The sequence below is a fragment of the Hemitrygon akajei genome, chromosome 6, assembly GCF_048418815.1.
Source record: "Hemitrygon akajei chromosome 6, sHemAka1.3, whole genome shotgun sequence".
NCBI lineage: Eukaryota > Metazoa > Chordata > Chondrichthyes > Myliobatiformes > Dasyatidae > Hemitrygon > Hemitrygon akajei.
The window spans coordinates 61,050,047-61,065,509 of NC_133129.1; positions in this window are offsets into that span (position 1 = coordinate 61,050,047).

Genomic DNA, 15,463 nt, shown 5'->3' on the forward strand with positions numbered 1-15,463 from the left:
AGCAGGAAAAATATCCAACTGCAGGAGATGCGGCAAGTCTCCATTCCATGTCAAACAGCTTTGTCGAGGAAAAGAAGTCAAGTGCCTCCAGTGCATTATAAAAACCAATATCACTCAAAAACAGTTCTTCAGGAGTTCAAAGGAGACCATGATTCAGACAAAAACAGAGCTTTCCTTGAGGCCCTAGACTCAAGTAGTCAAAGCTGGTGACCTCGTTTCAGTTGCAAGGTAAGACAGTGATGCTCAGATAGTTATGGTGCATGCTGTCGGACTATTGTTCCTTTGGTGAATTGGTCTGAAACCCAAAAAGCTTCTTAGCTCCTGAGCAGTAACAAAGATTTTGGTCTGTGTCTGAGATTATGCATAATCTTTGTTTTTTCATGTAGTTTTGCCTAAAAATTTCAGAGAAGGGAAGGAAGAACGGGCAGGGTTGTTCTCAGTCCCCGGCCCATGGACAGCTGTAATGGGCAGTATCCAGTTGCAAGAGGTAGGGAGCGATCAGCTAGCAGTGCTTTGTAGGGGCCTTTTGCCTTCAATATAGGAGACTCTGAACAGTTTGTACGGCTCTTTCCACTTCTCCATTTGCCTGTGGGTACTGTGGGCTGCTTGTCTGGTGTTTGAGCTCAGAGTCCCTAGCAAAGGCTTTTAATTCTGAGAAGCTGATTTGTATACCATTGTCTGACACAAGAGTCTCTGGTATTCCATGGTGAGCGAATACGTCTTCCAGGTGCTGTATAACTGCTGCTGAAGATGGAGAGAACAGCTTGGACACCTCAACATTCCATGAATAGTTATCCACATTGAGAGGCTATTTGTCTCTTTTCAGCTCAAAATATGTCCATGCCTGAGATTTCCCATGGAAAGTCTGAGAATTCTATGGTACAGAGAGGTTCAGCATGATTTTTGTGCAGTTTTCCACATGCTTTACATTACATAATCTCCCAGCTATGTGCTCAGACCAGGCCTCCACACAGATTGCCTTGTTCTTTGGTGACATTTTTCAATGTCTTAATGTCCTTGGGTGGACTTGCCAGATGCTTTTGGCATGTGTAGAAGCAGGAATGACGAGACTGGAGCCCTTTAGTAGCAAACCACCAAGAATGGTAAGTGTGTCTCTTTCAAGCCAGTAAGATCTGAGTCAGGAGCTCCTTTTGGAACAGCAGGCCATCCATGCTCACAATGTTACATGACCTTGCTGCAGCTTTGATCCTTTTTCAACTCAGTGTGATCCTTTTTCAACACCGCAGGGTGAAATCGGGCAGACCAGGTGTGAACTCATGCACCTTCAAAGTCTACAAAAGGAAGAGAAGAAATAGAGTGGCCTGATCCTTTTGATGAGGATCATTTACCTGAGGTACACCTGTTCAAGAGTCTCCATCCACTCCAACACATCCAGGAACCTATAGCAGACTGGGTTGTTTATCGGTCCCACCACGGAGATACACTCCATAGCCTAATAACTTAGGGAAAGTGACTAAAGAGGCAGAATGATCCTCTCACTTTGCCAAGTGTTCAGGTAGACCATCCTGAACTCCATTAGATTTAGTGTTTTTCTTTAAAAAGAGTTCTAATGTTGAAAACATTACACAAAACAAGACTGCTCTTTAAAAAAAGGAAATCGGTGAAAAAAAGAAGGAAAACTAAGTGAGAGAGAGACCATTAATAACAAAGAGAAAGACAGATATAATGTTGGCAATTCTATTTTATGTTTATGCAAGCATCATAAGTTACATGCTATGAGCAAAGTGAATTATGCAATTGCAGTGGCTATAATTTCAATGCCGTTCTATGGACAAGAATTTTCTTTTTTGTTCTAGAAGGGGAAAGTTGTGGCACTTAGTAGTGTTATTACCATGTCACAGTTCATCGCTCCCACATGGGAGGACTTCACATATTGTACAAGCAACATTATCACTAAAGTTCACTTGAAGATCCTGCATGTTGCTGGCATTGTTATGGTCTCTGCACGATCCCTCAATATTGAATATAACAAGTACAAGTCCTGTCTGCCTTTTAAACCTCTCTGCTAACAAGCACCTATAGGGGTGATTGCTAAGTTCGCAGCCTAAGGTAGAAGGAGTCAATTTTAGAAAACCTAACACGTTTATTTTTCAACATAGTCCCCTCCTACATTTACACACTTAGTCCAGCAGACGTGAAACATACAGATCTTGGACCTCAAGAAAGTGTCCACAGCAGGGGTGATTGATAAGTTTGTGGCCTACGGTAAAAGGAGATGAGTTATACAGCTCTTGTTACATGCACATGCAGTTCAACTCTTTGAGTGATTATGCAGAAAGTTTGAAGTTAATAACTCACCTCCTTCTACCTTAGGCCACAAACCTATCAATCATTCCTGCTGTGGACACTTTCTGGAGGTCCAAGATCCGTATGCTCCATGACTGCTGGACTAAGTGTGTAAATGTAGGAGGGGTCTATGTTGAAAAATAAATGTGCTAGGTTTTCTAAAATTGACTCCTTCTACCTTAGGCCACAAACTTATCAATCACCTCTTGTACTATTATTTAAACAGGAGATTTCTTCCGACATCCAGGCTAACAATTGTTCTGGTATTCAGCACCATTTATAGCAGATCATTCAATCATGTATATTATTGCTGCTTTGTGATGGATGTTCACTTTCCAGGGACTGAAAGGCTTATTGCTAACTTCAGCTTTCTAACACAGTGGCATGATCTTTCCAAAGGGTCAGACTTGCTGGAGATAAAATTACCCTTTTAACAAATATTATTTTGCTGTAAACAAGAACCAGTCTTCACTTGTTAATGTAAATTGCATGCAGTAATCAGCCTGAAATTGAATGCACAGCTTTGCAAGCAATACAAGCTGTTAGACCACATCAGGTGTCTGCCTGCTAAAAGGTCTGCTTTGCAAGTGATGTGACTAAGATATTTCTTGCTTGCATTAGCCAGACACAAGACTATAGAGTTATGTCACTTAGCACATCAAACATGATTACAAGTTGGGATGTTTATGTACTCAGAGGCTCAGGCCTCACAGCCTCAATTGTGGATGTTTATGATCTCTGTCACCAGAAGCTTTTAACACCATCTGTGTGAGTTACTTTGTCCCAGAAAAGGTATCTCAGAACATCATATGCAGATAATGCCATCTGGTAGAGAACAGTATAAATACACAAGCTTTGGGATTATTAGGGATGAAGAGGAGAAATACAGAAAGATGGGGTTACAAAAGGATGTAGAATTCATTTGTTAACCATCAGTTCCTGCGACAGTTCATCTGTACCTCTTTAATATTCTTGTAGTTCGTAAGAATTGTACCTGTGTTTGGAAATCCTTTGTAGACTTGTAAATCTTTTCTAAATTACAAATCCTCTATAAATATTAAAATGCGTTAAGAACCATTTGTCTAAATATAAATATGTGTCATTAAAATAACTGTGTTTAAACTACTTGGTAGAGAGCAGGGGACTGACCACTTGAGCAACCAGTATAAAGAGGGTCTGCAAAATGGACTCTTAATCTGTGCTTGGTCTCATCTGTGTGAAGGAGGCACCACTGGGAGCACCAGATGCAGCAGACATCTAAAGTACGTGGATAGTTGTACAGGTTGAGCTCTCCTTATCCAAAATACTTGGGGCCGGAAGTGTTTCCGATTGCGGATTTTTTCTGATTTTGAAATATTTGCATCTATATAATGAGATGGGACCCAAATCTAAATATGAAATCCAATTACATTACATGTATAAATTATACATACACCCTGAAAGTAGTTTTATATAATATTTTAATAATTTTGTGCAGGAAGCAACAATGTATACCTTGAACCATCAGTAAGATAAACTATCATTACCTCGGCCGACCAGGTGGATGGTCAGTGGCTATTTGGCATTGCCATCATTCCCAATTCTTTGTGATTCTGTTTGTCGTGATAGATCTTTGCATATTTCATGACCAGCATACTGTTAAGCAGCATATGTTCACTCCAGTGCCGACAAATCCACGCTTTCAATACAGGGCTGAAATCTTCATTTTTTGCTTTATGCAGTATTTTTCTATTGTTCTTTAATCTGTTCATTACTTTCAGCACAGAACTTTAATGGTTTGTCCTTGTGTTTCTTCAGGTCGTAGGTGGTGGTGATTCAAATACCATACTCATCTGTCAGATACTTCACACTTACACCGCTATCAGGTTTTTCCAACAACTTGACTTTCTGTCTTATAGATAACCATAAATACTTCCTCTTTTTCTTTTCACTATTATCCATAAGAGTAACTTCAGGCCTTTTTGACATTTTTAATAATATCTTCACAGCACAGAGCAGAGAGTAAGCGCAAAACACATAATAATCAGTGAATAATGCACAAAGATCTGGCTATGAAGAGTGCTGAAAACAACCTGGTGCCAACAAAGCTCCTCTCAAGATATGTGAGGTCACTTCTCAGCATTGTCTGTGGTATGCAGAGACCTGCACATCACCTGGGAACCTTTCCAGTGCCTTGTGGAATGTTCCATTTGTGGCAGCATGTCGACGCTCAAAAACACTTTGGACTTCAGAGGTTTTTGGATGTTGGATTTTCAGATAAGGCGTGCTCATCCTATAATATGCATTGCTACATCCTGAGGTTTTGAAAGGTGCCAGACTGAGGAAAGTTCCTTCATTTGTGTTCATTTTAACTGTAAGAGCCACATCTATTGTGATGCCAGTTTCAATTCTGTAACTTTTTTTTATCTTAACTCTCTGAAATTACTAATTTGCTACCAATTCAATTGAATTATGGCTACTGTTGTGCTTTGGCTGCAGACATACATGCAACCAAATTGAGAAGCTGGCTGAGAGTGGAGTGTTACTTTCCACAGTTAATACAGAGTTCAAAGCCAGATGCAATAATGCACAGAACACCCAATCCTCTAAAATAAAACATATATTAGCTGCAAACCTTAGTATCAACATTGAAAAATAGTTATACTTTATCCTATGTGTTAACTATGATGAACTTTTATCATTTGCATTATTAAAATGACAAGTAATCCTTTTTCATTCTGTGAAGCTGCACCACTAGCACAGTAGGGAACCTTACTGACAAGTGTTAAATTAGCAAATGAGGCCTGATTTATGATTTGCCCACTATGCTTTCAAAGCATTTCTCCAATATATCTATATTAATTTTCCACAAGCATTTTTCAGATATTCAGGAAAATAATCCCAGACACATTGCAAAGGCAGGCCTCCCTTCCTGTTAAAACGATGATAATAATAAGAGCCTGAACAGCAATAACGGGACAGTGTTGTAACGTGGCAGCACATTACATTATGGGGCAATAAGAGACAAGTATTCTCTGTACCAAGATTTTAACATGATGATTCAACAAGACACAGACTATTCAGGAAAAGATATGCCGGGATGTTTAGGGGTTTCTAAACTTTCAAAGGTGTGCTGTTCAAACATCAATTGTGTTCTCCAAGAACAGGATGAACCAAATTGCTTTGGGAATATAAAAAAATAATGTAATGAAAACAAAAACTTAAAAAAATAAATAAATACATAATGATTATTTTTCTCCCCAGGAAGCAAGCAAACTGCCCGATCTGGAAGTGCTCCACTGATTCTGGGAAATATATCTAGTTGTGCCTTTTGAGATCTGACAATTAAAATAAGAAATTTGAGTCTGTGGCACCAAAAGAGTTAATATAGGTATTCCTTCTCAATCTAAAATGTAAACAAGAAAATACGTGTCACTTGCTTAAATTAGCTAGGAACCATTTGCTGAAAGTCTGAAGTTCAGGCAAATATCTGCAATGGTCTGTTTATGTTTTCCCTCAGCTTACCTGTCATATGGCTTCCTCCGTGGCCAACCCTGTTAGCATATGGCATTACAATGGATTAGTGAGCTAGTAATATATCCTCTTTTGGACATTTTATGCTCATTATTTGAACAGATATGCTATAGCCCATGTGTTAGGTGAGACTCTAATTTGAGGTGAGCCACCCTGTGGAGGTTGTTTTCCATCTGTGACTCCTTTTATGAGACATTACCAGAAGGTATTCTAATGAGCGTTTTATTACTCATACCACCTGCTGCTAATCTGTTACCCCAAAAGCCTAATTGAAGGGGTGGTTTACAGTAGTTGCACTATTATCACCTGGGGATTTGGATACAGCCATAAGCCAGTTAAAAGGGATGTTGTTACCACCGGGCTGATTTTTGCTTTTGTTTTAAGTGATTAGGGTGTGATGATTATGACAAATCCAAGACTGTGGTTACTCGATGTAACAGATACCTTTTTAACTCTTTGAATGTCACGCTTTGTTTTAGCACAGGGGTTCCCAACCATTCTTATGCCATGGAGCCTTACCATTAACTGACGAGGACCATGGATGGGAACCCTTGTTTTAGCATGTGTAGGTTGTCAGTCAAGTTCAAGATTATTCTCAAGGGCGGACATACACAGGGTATAAATACCATGAATATTAGCTTTTTGCAGCAGCACAGTGCAATACATTAGAATATTGATAAACATAAGTTAACATACAGTTATATTAACATAAATTATACAACAAAATGAACACAGAAGGAGTTGCTGCCTCAAGAAGGCAACATTTATCATCAAAGATCTCCACCATCTGGGCCATGCCATCCTCTACCATTGAACGGGACACATGGAAGACTGAAGTCCCACACCAGCAGGTTCAAGAACAGCTACTTCCCTTCAACCATTTGGATCTTGGACTGGCACACGTTAATCACTACATTTTAGCAACACTATCACTACTTTGAACTCTTTGCACTAAAATGGACTTTGTTTTACGGTTCTAATTGAGTTTTTTCTTGTAAAAATTGTGTATATTTAATTTATGTGTTTCTTGTGAAAGCTGTTTCCCTGATACTTTGTCCTTGAGATGCTTGTGCATACATGTTCTTGACAATAGACTTGACTTTGACTTTGATAATGATACTAGTGCACATAGAAAAAATAGTCTGAGTAATGTTAGGGTTTATCAGGTTGGCTCAAAAGTCCGATGGTAATGAGAAAGAAGCTACTGTTAAAGCTTGAGGTCTGGGTCATTAAGCTCCTATACCTGCTTCCTAATGAAAAATACCAAGGAGAGGGCATGACCTGATTGGAGGGGTCCTTGTTGACAAATATCACCTTCCTGATAGGGATGTGTCTTTTGACAATCAAGGCAATGTATCATTTAGACATTGCAGCCTTTAAAAAATACCTAAAAAGTAAAGTGCTGGCCATTGTAAATCTAAACTTTAAAGATAATCTGAAAAGAGGCTAAATAAATAGCAAGGTGTGCAGATTGTTCAATCATTGTTTTGTGACACAACCCTCAAACTGAATGGATATTCTCACCAGTTGGAGAGTTTTAGAATGCAGCCTTTCTGTCAGACCCAGCCTGAAGAAAACATTTACATGTACGGAAAGCAGTAGATGCTTGAAATTCCCTGTCACTACTGGCAAGTTTTGCCATTTTCACTCGCTCAGTATCAGCAAAACCAAAGCGCTGGTTATCAACTACAGGAGGAAGAAACTGGAAGCTCAGTCTTCATCAGAGGATCAGTAACTTTAAATTCCTCCTCATCATCATTTCAGAGCACTCTGTTCTAGATCCAGCACATAAATGCTATTACAAGGAAGGCATAGCAACACCTCTACTTTCTTAGAAGTTTGTGAAGACTTGGCAGGTCATCTAAATTTTGCCAAACTTCTATAGGTGCATGGTGGAGAGTATACTGGCTGGTTGCATCATGGCCTAGTATGGAAATACTAAGGTTCTTGAGTGGAAAAGCCCACAAAAAGTAGTGAATACATTCCAGTCCATCACAGATAAAGCCTTTACCAAAACTGAGCACATCTACAAGGAGCAGTGTCGCAGAAAGGCAGCGTCCATCATCAAGGACTCGCACTATCCACATAGTACTCACTTCTCGCTGCTACCATCAGGAAGGAGGTACAGAGCCCTAGACCCCACATCACTGGGTTCAGGAACAGTTATTACCCCTCAACCATCAGGCTTCTGAACCAGAGTGAAAAACTAAACTCACCACAACTTTGAACTGATTCCACAGCCTATGGACTTACTTTCAAGGACTCTAAACTCATGTACTTAATAATACATTTTTTTACTTACAGTACTGTGGAAAGTCTTAGGCACAAATATATAGCTAGGGCTCCTAAGACTTATGTACAGTACTTTAATTGTCAGCATGGAGCAGAGAGCAAGCTTGTAAAACTGGCAGGAGCAAAGAATGTTGGGAATGGTGATGGTGGCATGTCATGGGTGGGGTGTAGGACAAGTGGCAGAGAAAAAGTGCCTGGGACAGGGGATAGTGCTGCTGCAGACACACACAGTGCTAAGACACCAGGTAAGGTAATTTGATTCCAAACAATTTTTTTTTTATCATTACGGAGTGTCTCTCTAGTGCTTTCCACTCCTTCCCCTTTTTCTCACCATAATTCCCCTCTTCCTGCAGCCTTCCCACTCCTAGTCCATAATAGAGACATACAGTATATCAGAATCAGATTTATCATCACTCACATATGTCATGAAATTTGTTTTCTTTAGGAGCAGTATAAAGCATTACATAAAATTACTACAGCACTGTCCAAAAGTTTTAAGGAAACCTAGCTATATATGTGTACACGTGCCTAAGATTTTGCACAGTGCTGTGTTATTATTAATATTATTTAGTTTTGATTTTTGTGTTTGCACTGTATGTTGTCTTTTACACATTGGGTGTTTGTCTGTCTTTGTGGGTAGTTTTCATTGATTCTATTGTGTTTCTTTGTATCTACTCCAAAAGACCACAAGAAAATGATGGAGTATATGGTGACAAATATGTACGTTGACAATAATTTTACTTTGAACTTTGAACTTTAATGGATGCCCACTGTTGGCATGAATGTGGTGGGCTGAATTGCCTGTTTATATGGCATATGGCTCTTTGACTCTAGAAATAGTATTTGTTTCTTATTATCACGTGTTACCATGATACAGTGACAAATCTGCAAGCCATCCGTACAGATTATTTTAAGACATACTGTAAGTACTTTGAGGTAACACAAGGGAAAAGCAGTAGATTATGCAGAATGTAGTATTACAGTTACAGAGAAAATGCAGTGCAGGAACACAGGAAGATGGAAGCCAAACCAAGGTACGTTGTGTGGTCAAGAGTTCCTCCATCATACAAGATGTCTATTTAAGAGTCTTGTCATACTGGGATAGAAACTATCCTTGAGCCTGGTGATGTTTGTTTTCAGGCTTTTGTATCTTCTGCCGAATTGAGGAAGGGGAAAAGTGAATGTCGGGGGTCACTGATTAGTTATACAAGAATTTGAATAACTTCTGTGACTAAGGTCATGGTACCTAACGCTAGGGTAGGTTGCCCTAAAGTTTTATGCACTGCTTATCTTCTTGGGCTTTACCTCTGGGCTCCATAATGCTCTTAGTCAAGATCTTCCCAAGCACCTGGGAAAAGTTATAAGCCAGACAGAAAGGGAAGCATTTAATAACCATTTTTTAAAAGCAGGAAGACAATATTTTGAAAATTGGCAATTATAATTCTGGGAAGAGCACCAAAGTCACTGAATGGAAACAAGCAGCAGTTTGGGCAAAGAATTTATTTATGTACTGGGGTGTAGATGCGCATTTGTACATTGTATTACACCTGTGTTTGTGCATGTGTATTTAACCTACTTAAACCAAGATTATTTTAATTTATTCTGTTAATTTTCAGCCTTGCACCTCAGAGAGCATTGAGTCGTTGCTGGAGCTCAGGAAGAAAGGAATGGACATAGAGATAGAGATAGAGATAGATAGATAGATGGAGAGAGTCAGAGAGGGCGAAAGAACAAAGATGATTTCATAATGAACCTGAATCAAGAGATCAGGACACCAGGCTCAAGAGAAAAGTCAAATACCAGATTGTGGAGGAATGTTTCCCAATTTTTACCTTCCCAGATCACCAGAGCTCATCCCATCCCATCCAATCAGTTAAACGCAGACAATACCCTGTGTTGTGAAGAGGACGTACAGAACCTACAAAGAGATATAAAGCCTCAGATCCATAGAGTATAATACAACATGGAAACAGGCTAATAGGGCCAACTTCCTCATGCTAATCAAGGTGTACATTTAAGCTAATCCCATTTGCCTGAGTTTGTCTCATACACTGCTGAACTTTTCCTATCCATGTATCCAAGTGTCTTCTCAATTTATTGTACATATACACACCATCAACTAAGTGAAAAAGTTGCCCTCACGTACTTACTGCAAATGATACCACTGACATTTTGGCCAGCAATGAAGGTCCTCTATCTCTGTTTGTATAGAAGGATTCTTCATTGCTGTTTCTATAATCGCTGTTTTTTGATCAGTCAGTGTTGTTAACCCTGAGCTGAACTCTGGAACCAGGAGGTTTGGTAGACCACTCCTAGTTTGGCCTCAACCCTTTGACCTGTTTGGCATGGGTGACACTACCAAGAGCCAAAGCATAAAGCCCTGACTCCAGCCAACATAGCTCTCTGGGTCATTGAGGCACGCAAGTCTCCAAACCCTATGACAAGGATGTGGTCCTCATGGAAGAAGTTGCCCCTCAAATCCATTTAAAATCTTTCCATTCTCACCTTAAATTTTATGCCCTCTAATTTTTAATTCATTTTCCCTGTTAAAAACACTGTGTATATTGCCTGGTTTAGTGCATTTCACTTTTAAGGAGAGGGATTGGATTAGTTGGAGAGCAGGAGGATGAGAGATGGCCTGACAGAGGAATAAACCGGTAAACTGTTCTACTATTGTCACATGCACCAAAGCACAGTGAAAACCAGTGTTTTACATGCCATCCACATAGATAATTTCAAGTTCAAGATCAATTGTCATTCAACCATACACATGTATCGAGCTAAATGAAACAATCTTCCTCAGGGGCCAAGGTAAATAACACAGTACATATGATCAAACGTAGCACATAGCACGTACAGTTATGATAGTACACACAGCAAAAAAATACCAGCATAAGTCTCTGAATGGCATGGTCTGAAGATTGATGATGATGTTGTCCTGGAGCCATGTCTCATCAGCAACTAGTACACAGCAGTTCCTCATCCCATGCCGGCTCAGCAGATGAAGACAAATCAGCTTGTCTCACAATGGTTCAGCAGACAAAGGAAAATCAGTTTGTTTTGCGCTGGGTCAGCCGCAGGCAATCCAGTTTGCCTTCTGAGGACTGAACACTGAACAGCAGCATCGACAAGAATGCCTAACCCAGCATTGATGCTACTTCCAGCACGCCTGCTGTCCTCTGCCACACAGCCTTCAAAGTCTCCTTCCCAGGGTGGCTGTAACAGGTGACACTATTAAATGAAGATCTGCACAACAACACTGCTCCCCTGTTATCATTCTTACCAATGAACCGATGAACCAGACTTGCAGAATCGTATACTTACCAATGTCCAACAGGGCCTTGCAATCACAATGAAAACATTTAAGCTACAAGTTTGTACCATTGTTGGACCCAGAGAGGACGCTTCAACTAAACATGTTGTCATCTTACCCTAAATCAGTGAGCTGAGGTAGTACAAGGGAGAACAATAATGGAATGCAGAGTAAAGTGTTGCAGTTGAAGAATAAAGTGTTGCAGTTACAGAAAATATGTAGTGTAGGTAGACAATAGGGTACAAGGCCATAAAGAAATTGGTTATGAGGTCAAGTATGCATCTTTTTGTACTAGGCGACTTGTGTTTTATATCATCGAGATAGAAGATGTCCTTGAGATTGGTGTTATGTGATTTCAGGCTTTTGTATCTTCTGCCTAATGGGAGGGGAGAAAAGAGAGTATGTCTGGGGTGAGTGGAGCATTTGATTATGTTTGCTGCTTCACTGAGACCCAAGTGTTGACAGAGTCCATGAGGGGAGGCTGATTTCTGTGAAATGCTAAGCTGTGCCCACGACTCTCTGTAGTTTCTTGTACTCTCAGGCAGGGAAGTTGCCTACAATTTGTGATACCTCCACACACATGCTTTCTATGGTGGTCAAAAACTGTGGAAGTCAAGAGGAGATATCAAATTTCTTCAGCCTCCTGAGAGCGTGTCTGAACTTCATTCCACTAACAATGGTAAAATAAATTTTGAAGGAAGATTGCAATGCACAAGAAATATTGGAAGAATGCATAATGCTATTGACTGAGGATAAATGGTGGGGCACTTAAATTTTAAAATACATCTGTAATAAGTCTGATTCTTATTGAAGAAGGACCAGCCAGACCTCCTATGCAACATTCTTGAAACGGTCAGAATGTTGGGAGTTTGAGCCCCACTTTGAGTATCCTTGCAGACTGCTATCTCAGTGTGATTCCATGTTAGAGATCTCTCAGAATATCTTCCCTGATGTGAACAATAGGACTGTGGATTTATGACTGAAGCTTTTCACTGCTAGGTTTTAAGATTTCATCAAGAATGCTATCTATTCCTGAGGCCTAGTTACTTTTAAATTGGGGTTTGGCCTTGATTTTATGTCAAGGAATAGTACTAGCAAGACTGGCCCAGTGAGATGACTAACCACTGGTGTCGTCTGTGTTGGACATTATAATTTCTCCCTGCCTGTACATGGGTTTCTTTTGGGTGATTTAATTTCTCCCCATGTTCCAAGGGTATGCGGGTTTGATCATAGTACATGGATGAGTAATAGAGTCTGGGGGAGTTAATGGGAATATGGGTCAAATTATATGATATTCAGATGAATCATAGTCATTGCATGCTTGGTGAATCTAGGGGCCTGTGTTGTATGACTTTTTGACTTATTGGTTCTATGTTTCAATGCTGTGGGTAAGAGACAAAAACCATTTATATCAAGGACAAATATTAAGGTCTATATAAAGGATACTGTGAGAGGAAGTGATTGATGTTGGTAAATTAACAACATTTAAAATGCATTTGGATAGGTGCATGGATAGGAAAGGTTTAGAGTGATATGGGCCATAAACAAGAAGATAAGACTAGCTAAGATGGGAATCTTAGTCAGCATAGACTGATTGCTTTCATACTTTTTGCCTCTATGACAGAATCATACTTGAGAAGGTGTTTGAAGTACTAATAGATATCTCCATTCCAGGTGAGTTAACCACCATTCTGAGTACATATGGAGATGGGTATGTTAATGGCTTTTACAGAACTGAAGATACACATGTCCTCATTGTTGGACCTGAAAATGGAAAATGGACAGATACAGGCAGATAAATAAAGTTAACTGAAGTTGTAGAATACAACATTGAGTCCAGAAGGCTGCAACATTCACAGAAATCCATCATCAATATATTGACTCAGTGTAATATTGATTAAGCTTGTTATATTTTTGTTTTTTCCCTCTGAATTGGTGCAGTGTCACCTGCCAGCTATGTCTTCCTGCTCTACAGTTCACAACTCATATATTCTTTTGTCTGTTTTCATTCTATAACTGATCCCACTGACTCATTGGCCACATAAGCTGATCTCGATGATAACTGCAGTTTTACCATTCTCACCCCACCCCACCTCCCTGCAGTCTAACAAACTTTTTGTTTCACCTTCCCAGTTCTGATGAAAATTCTTCACACTTGAATCTGTGCTTTTCTTCCTAAAGGTGTGGCCAAACCTGCAGAGTATTTCTATTTTTTATGTTTTTGTTTTACAGTCCGTCATTTTGTTTGGTTATGTAGTCAGTCTGCTGATATGATAGAAACCTTCCAGAAGACACTGGCTTGTGGATTGCTATGCGAAGAACAACCTCAGTCTGAACATGCAGAAGACCAAGGAATCCATTGTGGACTTCAGGAAAGTGCAGATGAACCATCCCCCTATGTGAATACATGGCTCTTTCATAGAGAGAATTAAGTTCACCAAATTTCAGGGAGTTCACATCACGGATGACCTCCCTTGGTCCCTCACTACTGGTGCTGAAGACAAGGGAAGCACAGGAGTGCTTACAGGACTGTATTTTTATCAGTGGACTTGACTGTATCCAGGGATTCAACTTCAAATCTGGATTAGTAAGCCACAGTTGTCACTAACTTCATTAAAACCTGTGTGGATGAGTGTGTGCCTACAAAATCTTACTGCACATTCCCAAACCAAAAGTTTTGGATGAACTAGGAAGTTCATGGTCTGCTGCGGGCTTGAACTGTGGCATTTAAGCCTGGCAACCCAACTCTGTATAAGAAAACCTGGTATGTCTTACGGAGGGCTATTGCAAGAGCTAAGGAACAATTCCGAGAGAGGTTAGAGGCAATGTCGGACACATGGCAACTCTGGTAGTGTTTGGAGGACATTACATCCTACAAAGCAAAACCCAGCATTTTCAATGATAGTCATACTTCACTTTCAGACAAGCTCAACAGCTTTGATGCTCATTTAAAAAAGGAGAAAAAACTGCAGCATCCAGTGACCTTGTGATCTCTGTCTTGATGCTGACATCAGGCTGTCTTTCTGGAGGGTGAACCCTTGCAAGGTGGCAGGCCCCAATGGATTACCTGGTAACTTGTGCCACCAACTGGTGGGCGTACTCAAAAACATTGCCGATCTCTCATTGCTACAGTCAGAAGCTTTAAAAGGGCAACAATTATATTAGTGCCCAAGAAGAGCAGTGTAAACTGCCTTAATGACTATCATTCAGTAGCACTCATGTCTACAGCGATGAAATCCTTTGAGTGGCTGGTCATGGCTAGAATCGACTCCTGTCTCACTAACAATCTGGACCTTCTGCAATTTACCTATTGCCACAATAGGTCAATGGCAGACACAATCTCAAAGGCTCTCCAAGTGGCCTTGGAGCATATGGACAATACAAATACCTATGCCAGGATGCTGTTTATTGACTATAGCTCAGCGTTCAACACCATAATTCCTACAGTCCTGATCAAAGAGCCACAGACCCTGGGCCTCCTTAAAGCCCTCTACAACTGGACTTCCTAACCAGAAGAATACAATCTGTGCAGATTTGAAGTAACATCTCCAGCTCACTAACAATCAGTACTGGCGGACCACAAGGATGTGCGCTGAGCCCACTGCTCTACTCTCTCCACACCATTGACTGTGAGGCTTGGCATTGCTCAAATGCCATCTATAAATTTGCTGATGATAAAACCATTGTTAGCAGAATCTCAGGTACATGAGCAAGATATCCCAACTGGTGGAATGGTGCCGTAGCAATAACCTTGCACTCAATGTCAGTAAGATCAAAAAGCTGATTGTGGACTCAGGAAGTGGAGAATGAGAAAACACAAACAAATTCTCATAGGGGGCAGAAGTGGAGCGATTTAGAGTGAGCAATTTCAAGTTCCTGGGTGTCAATATCTCTAAGGACCTAACTTAGTCACAACATATTGATGCAACCATAAAGAAGGCAAGACAGTGGCTACATTTCATGAGAAGTTTGAGGAGATTTGGTTTGTCATCTAAAACAATTGAAAACTTCTACAGATATACCACAGAGTGCGTTCTG